Below are 14,267 nucleotides of genomic sequence, written 5' to 3' on the forward strand. Positions count from 1 at the left end.
TCGAGTTGAGTTGCGATGAGTCCGAGTTCAGTTGAGGCATTGAAAAAGCAAACGACACGTGCGTCCATCCGCAACTTTATAAACTTATAAGCCAGGGCACATACTGTGGAACAAACAAAAGTTACACACGAAAAATATTTGAGGCGATTTACTCTACACAAAAAAGGAATGGGCGAAAGGCAACAGGTTCACTCAATCATAAAAAGAAAGTGGTCCAAAAAATAAATATATAAACTTATATGTGATAGAGAAAGATTTATGCTTGAAATAGTTAGAAGTTTTGCGGGTTTCAGTTAGTCAAATTTGAAACAATAATTGGTCTAAAAAATAGGTTTAAGGGGGGTTTATTATTTTTTAAACAGAAGAAAGTAACAATTGTGTGACTTTGTAGCAGAAAATAGCTCATTTTAAAGCTGAAATAATTTTTTAAAATAATTTATCAAGTGCAAACATCTCAATAAAAGCTAAAAATTTAATTTGACACTTCCAGAAATTCTTTAAAAAAATCTAGACCCTCTAAAAACCTAACTTAAAACCATATATTTGCGGGTTTCAGTTAGTCAAATTTGAAACAATCATGGGTCTAAATAAATAAGTTTGTAAGTCAACCAAAAATAGTTTTTAAGGGGTTTCTATTAAAGAAAGTAATAATTGGAAGACTTTGCAGTAGAAAATAGCTAAATTCAAAGCTTTAATAATTTTTAAAATAATTAATATCAAGTACAAACATCTCAATAAAAGTTAAAAATTTAATTTAGAGCTTACAGAAATTCTGTACAAAAATTTAAAACATTTAAAAACCCACTTAAACTTTATATCAACTTCAAGGCTGGCCTCTCTTGTTGCTACTTCAACACTAAACATTTTCTAGTATTTTATCTTATCTTAAAGTAAGGGTATAACCAAATCGGTTGTAACTTTTTCCGCGAGGAAAAGACCCGGCAACCCGGGGAAAAAAAGGAACTCACAGGAACCACAGCAATGCCGAGGGCCATGTCTGGGGTCTAGACCAAAAGTGACATTCATTGTTCCACAAGCAAGTCAAAGCGAGCGTGTAAATAAAATGCGGGTTGGAGACGGATCCAGAGACTAAGACTGGAGACTGAGACTGAGATGGGGGAGGCTAAAATATAATCTGCAAATAGAAAGCGAACGAAGCTAAACAACGGGGCAAATACGGAATAAAGGCCAAGAGTGGCTAGCCGAACAACAAAAACAACAAAATCCATAAACATGAAAAACAAGGAGAAAAAAAAAAGGAAAAGTTGTACTCAACTTTCGCTCAACTTGGGCGGCAAAATTTCCGTTCAATTTCAATGAGTTTCGCTCCAGGATCTCCTTCTCTCTACAACGGTTTAATATGCAAATCGTATTTTGCAAAACTTGCTGCATACTTGAAGGCGCTGGCGCCGGCTGTCAAGAGTTCTCAGGCCCCCGTAAACAAGCACTAATTAGAGAGCACTCGGCGAGGACAAAAAGTGTTGCCTACATTTTCCCATTTTCCCCCCCGTGTAGGCAGCTGCCAGCCAGCCAGAGTTTTCGCCTAGTTTTTCTCGTTTTTCTCTTCTTTTTTTTTGGGGGGGGGGAAGAAAAACCATTAATAAAGCTTAAACAAATGACAATGTCACAGGCGACACATCGATGAACAGACTCTCTGCTATGCTTTGCTCCGACCGCCTGTCACCCACAATTGTAATTTAAATCACTGAAAAGGCAAAAAGGGAAATGCGCAAAATGGGGAAACGCCGAATGGGAAATGCCAAGGAAAGCAGCAAACGAACATCTAGCAAACAGTCGGGCAAACATTCCACCCAAAGGTAGAGAGCGAAAAAAAAGTACAAAAAAAAAAAACAAAACAAAAACACAACAAAAACTGAAAAAAATTGCGACACACACACTCAGTCTGAGCAATTACAACAACAATAACAATGGGATAGGGCAAAGAGCAGAGACTGCAGCAGAAAGGTAAGTTTATATATAAAAGATTTAGACCAAGGAATACCCATCCATCTATAAATATTACTCTCCTAATATAGTTTTGAACTAATTATAGATAATTTAGGAGTATGCCTTGTTGCTGAGTTACAACAATACACCAATACTGGCCCAATTTGCACCAACATTTAAAAAGATTGAATTGAATCTGGATAAAAGGTGGAATCAAAACGAAAATAATTATATTTTTTATTATAAATTGATTCCAGCATAAGTATTGCATTTAATATTCAAGATATTTATATACAAACTAATGTTCTATTTAATTTTTAAAGAATATAAACATTTAATTGGAGAGATAAGATCCCCTTTTTGAAAAACATAACTGGTTAAACATGATATTTCCACCTTAGTACCAGCATACCCCCCCCCAAAATCTCCCGAGAGTCATAGGAAAAAAATCTGTGGGAAATGCAAAAAAAAAAAAAAAAACAAAGGAAGAGTTTTGCAAAAGGGTTTTGGGGGGAAAATGTACGGAAAAATCTGGTAGCATTCGGGGGTTTTTCTCATTCTCATACGAGGTTGCCGGGTTGGCCGGGGATTCGTTTGCATTGCAGTTCGCAGAACAAACAAATTCTAAAAATGACTGAGCAAACGCTTTGATTTATGAAGTTATTGGGGGGAGCGGGTGGTCTGAGTTGGGTTGGTGCAACAAAGGACCAAAGCTGCATTCTCTCTCATTCACTGGCCCCAGGCGTCGCATTCGTTGTGGCCGTCATCGAGTACTCCCGATCCCCGATCGAACAGAGAATGTAGAATGGAAAACCCCGCCCTAATTCAATAAAATACAGCTGACTGAGTGCTTGAATCATGACCCGCCGATTTGAAATGTTTGCCGGCTGTTTGGATGTGGATGTGGATGTGGAATGAGGATGTGGCTATGAATGTGTGGCAAAGGATGGAGCCGAAAGGCTTAGCTGAGCTCACGCTCCATGGGGAAATTTCTTTTTGTTTTTTTGTACTCCACTTTGCGTTAACATTTCGCCTGCACTTTTTATGCTAAACCGAGAGAAATTTGATTTTATTACTATGAATAGGTAATTAAACATTAAGGCACAGGGAGTGGCTTCAATTCTTTAGCAATTGTTTACATTTCTACAACTTCCCTTTAAGATAAAATCAAATTAGAGTGCTTATAAAGTCTTTCTTTCTGACAGTGCACCAACTACTGCCCCCAAATGGTTGCACGTTTTTTATGGTGCCGCAACAAAGCAAACCAGAAAAGCAGAAAACCAGAGCTGCTCCTGCTCCTGCTCCAGCTCCTGCTGGTTTTGTAGCCCAGGAGCTGAGGAGTAAGTGAAGCGAACTGAACTAAAACCAAAAGCGTCGACGAATCGAACTGAACGGCTGAAAACGGTTTTGATTCAATAAACGTCAATAGGTGAGAGTCAACGCCCCCGGAATTCACTTTCTGGATGCTAAATTCCCAGATTCCCGGATTCCGGATTTGAGATTCCAAATTCCTGAACTCCCTCCAGTTTTCTTTAAAAAAAAAGAAGCTGTCTGGGATCTGGGGACTCGATTCCAAGTCGACGTTGAACTAATAAAGCGACGTGATTTGAAGTTGCAAGTTCTTTTGAAGGCCTCAAGTGGTTAACGTGGCCAACAGAGGGCCATAAAGTTTGTTCGCTGCCGCAACCAAACCTTATTTATATTCATATTTCGCCATATCCTGGGGGCCATGCCCAGGGCAGGGGCAAATAAACTGAGACAGCAGGATATCGCCTTTAAGGCCAAATCGAAACAGCTGGTTAATTGGGCTAAATTACTGCAGCACACAGGCTCTCTCTGTGTGTCTGTGTGTGTCTATTCAATTAACTGATTGATTGTGCGCCTTTTTGTGGCTCATTCATATTGCAACATGATTACCTTATTAAATTTGCAACAGTTTCCACTTTCAAATCAATTCATATTAATATGCCAAGCCATTTTATTTGAGCAAAGGCAGCCGGAACAATGAAGTGTTGCATTTTAAATGTGAAACAATTAAGGGGGAAATCCTACATAGATTAAAAAGGATAATGCAAAGGTGGACTCTATGTTAAAAGACACCTATACAAATAAGATGAATAACTTTGAGAATAAAAATATAGGTTATATATGGATCACTTATTAATATATAGGGTTTAAATATTTAGTAAATATTTATATTCGTATTTAAATAAAAATATAGGTTATATATGAATCACTTGTTGGTATATAGGGTTTAAATATTTAATAAATATATATTAACATAATTTATAAACATGAGAAGAGTGTAAAAATATTTATAACAATTATAAAAACAACCAATATTTGTTAAAAATTTACTTACCTAAATTTATAAAGGCCATAAATAACTCTGCAACATCTGTAACAATAAATAGAAATATTTTTCATTAAATTCCCAATTAAATATATCACTTTACACTTTCTGCAATTTTAAATATTTCATATTTATTAAATACAATTTGTGGCGTATAGTTTTTCCGGATTTCCCTCCCTCCCCCTCCCTAAAACAATAGAAAACTAAAATCCCCAAAAATTGGCGAATGGATCTGTTCCGCTCAAAAACATTCGCCCCATTTAAGCCATTCATTAATGTCCGATTGAAGGCTATAATGGTTGGGGGAAAGGGGGAATCGATTGAGTTTATCAACCAGCCATTTCGCAATTAAGAACAATCAATGTTTTTGTGTCCTTTTATGGTCCTTCCCCTACCTACCTCCCTCCCTCCCCCACCGAATGCATGTAGTTTAATTACCGAAATTCCGAGAGTTTGTCCACGAAAGTTTTTTGTGGTGGTTAATTTTGCGACGATTCCGTTGCAAGGGAATTGTTTATGCAGCTGCCATTGCTTCAAACTAGTTAGCATAAATATAACTCTCCCTCTCTGATTTTATGTTGTTTTTTTTTTTAGTTTTTTGGTTTTTGGGTTTTGTGAATAATATTTTTTGGTTTTGTCCCTTTTCTGGTTGAGTTAAGCATAGAACATAATGGCCATGATATTCATGTTGCTGCAAATTTTTGTGCAATTTCTGTGCAATTTCTGCGGTGGTTTTGTTTTCCGGCCAATTGGCCGCAATTAGCTAGCTAAAAGCACGCACGTACACACACACACTCACTCACACACTCGCATATACCCTTATGTATCGTGTTAATGGGCAGCCCGAAAAAGTATGCAATCAAATTATGAAACGAAGGGCCAGAGCATAAAAGGAAACACTTTGCACTCGCACACAAAACTAAGTTAAAAGCCACCAGACCAGCTCAGTGCAGTGACTACGCCTCTGTCTTCCATATTTCCGCCGCTTTTCCCTCCCCCTACCCCTCCCCCTTGCCATTTTCCTTTAACTTCATCTTCTTCTTTTGGGGGGTACTTTTTTTTTTCTTTTTTCTGCAGACATTTTATCAAGTTGCATGCGGCGGACTTAAGTTGAAGTTAAAGTTAATGCCATGAATTTTAAATTGAATTGAATGCGTATGGTGTCGCCGGTACAGTGACCACTCCACCACCATGGACCACACGCACACACACAGACACACATATAGCTGGAAGCCGGCAGACCACGTTGCTCAACTTTGGTGGCCACTGCCGCAAGATGCAGTGAGAGAAATAAGTGTTCAAAGAGGTTCAACTATTATTACTTCAAAGGATTTCTTAGGTCATTTTAACAATTTCTCTCTATTTTATATACAAAATATTAAAATTACTTACAAATAAACTTCTATTTATTGTTATAAAATAAATAAAAAGTGGAATTTACTAATGCAGTGAGAGAGATAAGTGTTAGAAGAGGTCGGCAATTAGCTACTATTACTTCAAGGGATTTCCTAGGTAATTTTAACAATTTTTCTCTATTTTAAATACAAAATTTTAATGAAATTAATTTGTTTTTATTGTTTTAAAATAAATAAAAAGTGGAATTTACTAATGCCGTGAGAGAAATAAGTGTTAAAACAGGTCTGAAAACCAACGACTATTATTTTAAGGTATTTCTTAGGTCATTTTAACAATTTTTCTCTATTTTAAATACCTAATTTTGATGTGATATACAACCTAACTTGCTTTCATATTAATAAAATAAATAAAAAATTAAATTTACAAAGAAATTTCTGTAATTTCTGTTATTTTCTCCTTTTATAATTACACTCTCAATATTTAACCCCTATTTTCTCTCAGTGCCTTATGGTCGACAGACAGCAATTGTATGTAATGTAATGTAATGGCTACTGGGACTGGCTATGGCTGGCCGAAGGGACGGGGATTGTACTTTGTGGTCAAAAAGGAAACGAAGTTAGCCATGATGAACGCTGAATTTACGCAGAAAGTTTAACGGCGCACAAAAGTATGCTATGCTTTTGGCCACTTATTTATTATTGGACTCGGCCGCACACACACACGAACACGGAGACGGGACACCGCACACACACACACACACGCATACGTGCCCGGCCTTAAGCTTCTCATCCTGCAAAACTCTCCTAAAAACACACCCACCTCCTCTTCCTTGCTGACCATCGGGACTTACCGTCCAGGACAACTTGGTACTAATAGCAGCAGCACCTTCCCTTTCGCCCCTCCTCCTCTTTAGCTTCAGCTTTTCCTATGCCGACGACTTTTACGCCCCCGCCCCCGCCCCCGCCACCCGGCACTTTCTGGGCGGGCGGCTGCCGTTGTCGCTGCTTAAATAATTTAGCAATTTGTATGCATGGAAAGCGCTGCGTGGCTTCGCCAGGATAATGCCGAAGTCGAATAAGCGCATCATGGAAATACATAAAATCGCATCAACAGCAACAGAAAAATCTCTTTCCCTGGGTGGGAGTGGATGTTTGTGTGTGTGTGTGTGTGTGTGGTAGTGATTGCATGAGTGTGTGTGGGAGGTGGCAGTAAAAGCGCAGTGAAAACGGGGCAAATGAGCATCCAAGGAATGCAATACGGAGCAGGCACACGCACCGAAAACCGAGAACGTCGAGCAGTTGGCCAAAATTTTGTGCCAAGAAGCGAAAAATCGCAGGGACACTGAACGAAATTGCATAGATTTGTAAATAATATAGTATTGAAAAATAAAAAAGGCACTTTATTCTAGCCTCCGAGGGTATTATAAATTTAGTCAAAGGCTTGTAACTCACAAAGGAGTCATTTCCGACCCTATAAATTATATATATTCTTGATCAGGATTAACAGCAGAATCAATCTAGCTATGTCTGACAATAATTAATTTTTTTCAAAATTTTGAAAATTTTATTAGGAGTTACATCGTCAAAATTGTCAAAAATGCGATAAAAATTTGAATTTTTTTAGGTTTTAAACTGAGTATGTAGATTTAATAACCTTCAAAAAACTTACACAGATATGCTTTCCGAAGTGAAATTAATGATTTTTTCACTGAGTTATGAAATTTTTAAGCTTTGATTTTTACAATAAAAAAAATTATATGAAAATATCGATTTCAAGAATCAAGCAGAGGGTTTTGTAATTTTAAACAATAAAGGAGTAATTTCTGACCCTATAAAGCATATACATTCTTGATCGGGATGAAAATCTGAGTCGATCCAGCCATTTTCTGAATAAAAAAATGTTGTATCAATTTTTTCAAAATTTTATAAGGGGTTCATCGTAAAAATTGTCAAAAATTCGATAAAAATAAGGATTTTTTTTTAGATTTTTAACTGAGTATGCAGATTTATAAACCTTTTAAAAACTAACACAGAACTGCTTTCCGAATAAAAATTAATGGTTTTTTGATGGAGTTATGAAAATTTTAAACTTTGATTTTTACAACCAAACAAAATGATGTAAATTATGTAATTATCGATTTTAAAAATCAATCAAATGGTTTTATAAATATAATCATAGAAGAAGTCATATCCGACCCTATAAATCATATATATTCTTGATCAGAATGAAAAACTGAGTTGATCTAGCTATTTTCTGAAGGAAAAAATTTTGTATAATTTTTTTTACAAATTTTATAAGGGGTAACATTATTCAAATTGTCAAAAATTCGATAAAAAGTGTAATTTTTAAAAATATCAAATTAAGTATGCAGATTTGTTAAACTGATAAAAACTAGCATGGAACTTCCTTCCGAATTGAAATTAATGCATTTTTAACTCAGTTATGAGTTTTTTAAACTTTGATTTGTCTACAAAAATTGTAATGATAAATATCGATGGAAATTATACCCAAATTTAATTAAAATTACTCCCCAGAGCTTCTAATTTTTGTTCCTGTATAAAGAATAGAATACCCCGCATTTTCGCTCAGTGTATGCACATATGGTGATTTCAACACACGAGTATTAGGACCAGGATGCAGATACGACTTTTGTGGGGCAACGCCAGGAGCCGTGAGCTACGACGAGGGCTGACTTGGGAGGGAAGGCTTTAGTTTCCCCCCAAAAATGTTATCATTTGGCACATTTGTACTTTACGTCTGCAACGGTGTCTGTGTGTGTGTGTCCTGCTTGCACACTCTATGTGTGTGTGAGTGTGTTTATGTGGCTGCCAAAATTTCAGGAGGAGCCATGGCCTCGCGGTGGCAAAGGGGTAAGGTTTATATCCTTTTCCTTAGCCGCTGGTCCTCCAGGTCAGCAGGAGAGAGAGAGAGAGAGAGAGAGAGAGAGAGACAGAGAGAGGAAGAGGTCAGGATTCCGGCTTAAAGAAGCAATTCCCTCTTTTACCTCTTTTGCCATTTGTGGGGATTTAAGTGGCATAACTCGCTGTAAAAGTTGGCAGATCTCAAGGATACACAGGATACACAGGATAAGGTATTACGAGATGGATTCACTCGGCAAATGATTGAAGCTTGAATTGAGTTTAAGCCTGCTTCTTAATGTATATTCTTGGTTTTTAATTTGATTTCGTAATTTAACTATTAATTGTTAATTTTATTCCTTTGATGGACCCTAATATATAGGCAATATTATGTTTTTTATATCAATATTTATTGATATACTCACATCATAATATTTTAGACAACCCAGAATTGAAAAGAAATCTTATGTTAAGACTGAAAAACATACATTTCGTAAAGCTTTTCAGTGTAAGTATTTATAAGATTACAAAATCTGTGAAATAATAATTAAAATATTAAATTTATTTAAAAAAAAACAAGCAGTATTTATACTTTATACAATTTCCTAGTAACTATTGCTTCCACAACTTCTTCTATTGCCTCACTGTATTTCAGAAACCCCTCTTTTTTTCTTTCCCTCTTGATTGATTAGGCTTTTGCGGGCCTTTGCATTCAATTAAGCCGATTTAAGCCACAAAGAAAAGCCACCCTCCATACTCCACCCACCAATCTTTTCCCCTCCCCCCACCCACAGTAACGCCTACCCAAGTGGCAGAGTAAAAAAAGTCACGTACTCATATTAAAAATAACCGAAAAGCGCTCCTAAGTGGCAGGAGGACGTGCAGTGAAATATATTTGAAAGACTCGTCATGGGGTTAGGTGTAGGGGGGAAAACTGTAGTCAAAAAAAAAAAAAAATGGAAATAAAAATATATAAAAAAAAATGTAAGCTGGAGAGGAAAGCAGGAACCTGCTCAAAGCCGGCGACGTGGCGGCATCGTCATGGCGAGAAACAGTCAGTCCCTCGGCGACCAACCATTGACGATGACGACGGGCGACGACAAGTACGATGATGGCTGACAAAGTGGAAATGTCCCATTGAAGATGACGTTCCATTTCCATTTGCAAGCAAACCTGGTCGTGCTCCTCCTCCTGATCCTTCTTCTCCCAACGAAAGCGGCGAATCGACGCGCATATTTCTTGTTTGATTTTTGTGCGTTTACCTGCTGCCTGCTGTCAGTGGTGCTGCCACAGAGCTGTCAAAGCGTCAAACATCTTTTGCCGTTTGCCTGACAAATGTGTGTGCCCCGCCGAGAGCACACACCCCTCCCCCTCCCCCTCCCCTCTTCCTGGCATGTCCTGCGTGTCCTGTGTACAACCCCCCCCCCCCTCCCAGCCACCTCGTGGCCTTCGTCCTTCATCCGCAGCCAGTGACGTGCGCCTCGTTTCGTTGCCCGGGCCCTGTCAAGTTTCTGACTTTTGCATTTACTTATTTATGGGCAACACAAAATGCACTGAGAGAAATTAAAACTAGAGGAATTAAGTAAGCAAAAGTTTAAAGAAAGAGGTGAAAATGAAATTAATTAATCAGAGAATTTGTAAAGCCAAGTAAAATATTGTTTTTAAGAGCTTAAAGCAACTCAAGGCTTGTCTTGTTTTTCGTAAAAAACTTAAATAAATAACTTAATAAATTATTAAATTAAATGACAATTTAAAATTACATTGAAAATTTAACGAAATAAATTAAAACTGTTACTATAAACCAATAGATATATTAAGAAACTACTTAAAGTCTTGTATTGCTTAACTCATTAATAACTCCGTTTCTAGTGGCATTTTTCTACCATTAAATCTTTTCTTTTTTATTTTCTATATTACACCTTTAAAAAAATATTTTTTTTTATAATTTAATACCCTTTTTTCTCTCAGTTTATGCGTGTGTGCGTTGGTGAGTGTTCTAGCCTCATGCCATTCAATCAGCAACTTTAATCAGTTGCCTTTTTGTCATTGCACACTTCCCGAATTTTAGCCATCGTCCTTTTTTGGACTCTCTGACCCCCTCTTCCCTCTCTCTCTCTCTCCCTCTCTCCCTCCTCCTCGTCCACGCTGATGTCCTTCGCTTCTGACACATTTCCTTGTCATTTGTCTTGGTTAAGCTGTGTGCGTGTGTGCGTGTTTCCTTTTTTTTTCTGCTCCTCTTTTTTTATGACCATCTGTATATGGACAGAGGAAGGGTGATCACCGAAATGCATGTCATTCAATGCAGTTTTTCGGTGCAGGGAGATTCCCCCTTTTCTGTCCCCTGTAAATTATGCAGCAAAACTTCTCTTCATATTCATTAGGGGTCGAGGAAAATGGCATCAGATGGGATAGGAAAAGGGAAAGGGAAAGGGGGAAAAACAACTAAAACGGCAAATGGCTGGCGGTCATCAGCGTCAGTCAGCGTCCATGTTGGTTTATTTGACTGCTAACTGGAGCCCCCCGGAAGTGGGTCACAAAACCGGACCGAAATAGAGGAAATGGGAAATGGAAAATGGGTGGAGGGAAATATGAAAAGAATCCGATGAATGCATAATTGAGAGAGAGACAGAGAAGTCAAGGGACAGATGAACTCGCTTAGCGAAGGTTAAAGGAGATCTAACCCAAAACTAATCGGAGAGTTAAGAATATAGTAACAATTAAGAGATTGTAGGTACTTCATTTTCCTGAGAAGGATATTCCCCAAACTATATATATATGCACGTTGTTCATATCCTCCTGTCCCGTGATAAATTCCAGTTTAATTTCCCTTTTGCTTCCAGTGTTCATTTACAGCTCTCCTGAATTTTGAGATAAGCCCGCATAGTGAAAGGTTAAAGGAGATCTAACCCAAAACTAATCGGAGAGTTAAGAATATAGTAACAATTAAGAGATTGTAGGTACTTCATTTTCCTGAGAAGGATATTCCCCAAACTATATATATATATATACACGTTGTTCTTATCCTCCTGTCCCGTGATAAATTCCAGTTTAATTTCCCTTTTGCTTCCAGTGTTCATTTACAGCTCTCCTGAATTTTAACACTCTACGAAAATGGCAACATAGCAACATCCTTCCGTTGTAAGATCCTTGGGGCCTCTCCCTGTCACGTGCTTAGCGTGCCGAAAAAGTGCGTCAACAGTGGCTTAATTATTTTTTATTCGGTTTATGTTGCCACTCTACAAACTGCCACTGACTCCGACTCCAGCTCCAGACTCTTTTCAGAAGGATTCGTTTGCTCGTTTGTTTCCTGTTTATTGTTGTCCGCATCCTACTAACCCCCCCTCAATGTGTATCCTTGGCTTAAGCGCACTCCTAAGTATATGTTTTGGGATTACGATTGTGCACTCCACGTCTCCCATCTCTTCACTTCTTTTATGAGTGGTGGTGGAACGAAGGAGTGCTGTCCTATCCTCCTGACCGTGTCCCTACTGCCCGTGCATACCAATGTCCTGGCTGGACATGTCACTCATTCGGACAAGGACTGGAAGTGCAGTCTCCGCACTGTCCTGCCCTGTCCTGGCACTGAATTGCTTGGGGAGCAGGACTCTGACTCTGACTCCGTTTCGCAGTTGTCATTGTCCTTGCTTATTTGTTCGCCTGTGTGCATACCATATAAATCTGTCATTTAAAGGGAGACAGTCAGTCAGTAGTCCAAACAATGAAATGAGCAGCAAACCAGAAGCAGCAGCAGCACTTGAGACTTTGGCCAGAGCCCTGTGCCTTCGAAATGGTATAGCAATCGCCATTGGATTTCGATTTGGAATCGGTATCCAGATATTGATAACTGCACCTGGCAGGTGTTGATGCTGACTTCGACTTCGACGTTGGCTCACTGGCCTTGCCTTAGTAATATCCTGAATTGGATGGATGCAACGTGGTTTGCTGGAGGCATTTTCGTTGGCGAATTTGCATTGGTGAATTGAATCAGAGGATGACTTTTACACTGGTACACTATTTAGATGAATTTGCTAGGTTCTCATTGGTGGAACTGAGAAATTTTAGCTTTTCTTTGATTTGTATAACATTCTTATTTTAATTGGTGAATATTTGTTGATGAGTTTTTAAGGAACTTGTACTTTTGAACTTGTACTGCTGAACTTTTACTGACTATTTTACCACTCATGTATATTATTTATATTTAAATTTATATTCATAGTTGTGTTTATTGAATATATATATTTTTTTATTAAAGAACCTAATTGAGTAATTTCAGTATGATGATTTTAAATGGATATATTTATACCCTTACAGGGTATTATTATGCAGTTTTATTGAGCTTCTGAAAATTTATATAAAAATGCTTTTCGAATTGAAATTAATGCCTTTTTGGCTTAGTTATGAATTTTTTAAATTTTGGTTTATGGGGTTTATGTTTTAAGAATTACTTTTGCAAAAATTATATACAAGCCATTACTTGAAATATGTTTACTTTCTGTTATACAAATGCATACTAATTCTTAAAAATTTGATTTAGAAATATAGATCAAATTATTTTAATATATATTTTATATTGAGCAGTTTCGATCATCACCATTGTTTCGTTCTTCGTTCAGTAAGTTGTTGTCTTGAATAAACTACTTTCGGGAGTTAAGTATACTTTACTATAAACAAATAAATTACACCATATGCCCGCTCGTCATGATCATCACGACTCTTAAAGAGAGCTTGGAAGACTTTTCGAAATCAAAGAGCAATAAGCTAGTCAACACGGCCAAGGGTATAGTAATTAAACAATAATTTAATATAAACCATATTGTCATGTATCTTGACTTTTGTAGGCCTTGTTTTGGTTTCAATTATCAAGAGATATTTTATTAACGTCTTACCTTAATTAAGAAAACATTTGTATGGCTGCCACCTCCATTTGATCAACGTCTATCAACCACCAAGCACTAAATTAGTAACTTATATAAAAAACACACAAAAAGAAGAAGAAGAAAACTAAACTTCCTCTAGCTAGGGCCTTGCTTACGTATAAGACTTGAGAATCGCAGAGGAGAGCGCTCTAGATACCAAATCACCCTTTTATGCGATTCTCATATTTTCATGTATCTTGATTTTGTGGGCCTTGTTTGGGTTTCAATTATCAAGAAATATTTTATTAACGTCTTACCTTAATAAAGAAAACTATAATTTTTATGGCTGCCACATCCACTTGATCAAAGTTTATCAACCACCAAGCACTAGATTAGTAATTTATATAAAAAACACACAAAAAGAAGAAGAAGAAAACTAAACTTCCTCTAGTTAGGACCTTGCTTAAGGGGGTAGACCACCCTGAACGCATGAAAATTGGAGGGTTTTTCAAAAATTCATTTTGACTAAGGTATTGGGAATACAACTTTTTATTTATTAGTACATCAAAGTACATATGTTAAACTAAAAAATACTTATTGAAAGAAAAAAAATATTTACGAACCTCGGAGATATAGCCAGTCAAAAAACGAATTTTTTTTAGGGAATGGTCGGATGGTGTACATGCTGCACACCACATTTGTTATCCGAAATTCAAAAACAAAAATTTTTTATAAGCTATATAAGTATGGCTATAGCATGACGTAGCCGTTTTTGGAAATAATTTTTTTTGAGCAAATGGGAGCACTTTGAAAAAAAAAATTTTTTTTTTAACAAAATTTTTGATTTAAAAATTTATAACTTTAAAACAAAAAAACATATCGAAAAAATCCTACGTC

The 14,267-nt window shown here is 37.1% G+C and overlaps 1 protein-coding gene across 2 annotated transcripts in view; it reads right to left on the minus strand.

Moving 5' to 3' along the window:
• LOC110179583 (HEAT repeat-containing protein 6-like) overlaps positions 1–14,267 on the minus strand; it is a 106,466-nt gene that overhangs the window by 28,014 nt on the left and 64,185 nt on the right. For both annotated transcript variants that reach the window (XM_086835583.1, XM_020947175.2), the window contains one exon: positions 4,310–4,345. The gene's annotated coding sequence lies outside the window, so the exon portion shown is untranslated. The remainder of the gene's footprint in view (positions 1–4,309; positions 4,346–14,267) is intronic.

Source organism: Drosophila serrata, unplaced genomic scaffold (genome assembly GCF_035046125.1).
Source record: "Drosophila serrata isolate PLE 108 unplaced genomic scaffold, ASM3504612v1 contig_276, whole genome shotgun sequence".
NCBI classification, from domain to species: Eukaryota; Metazoa; Arthropoda; class Insecta; order Diptera; family Drosophilidae; genus Drosophila; species Drosophila serrata.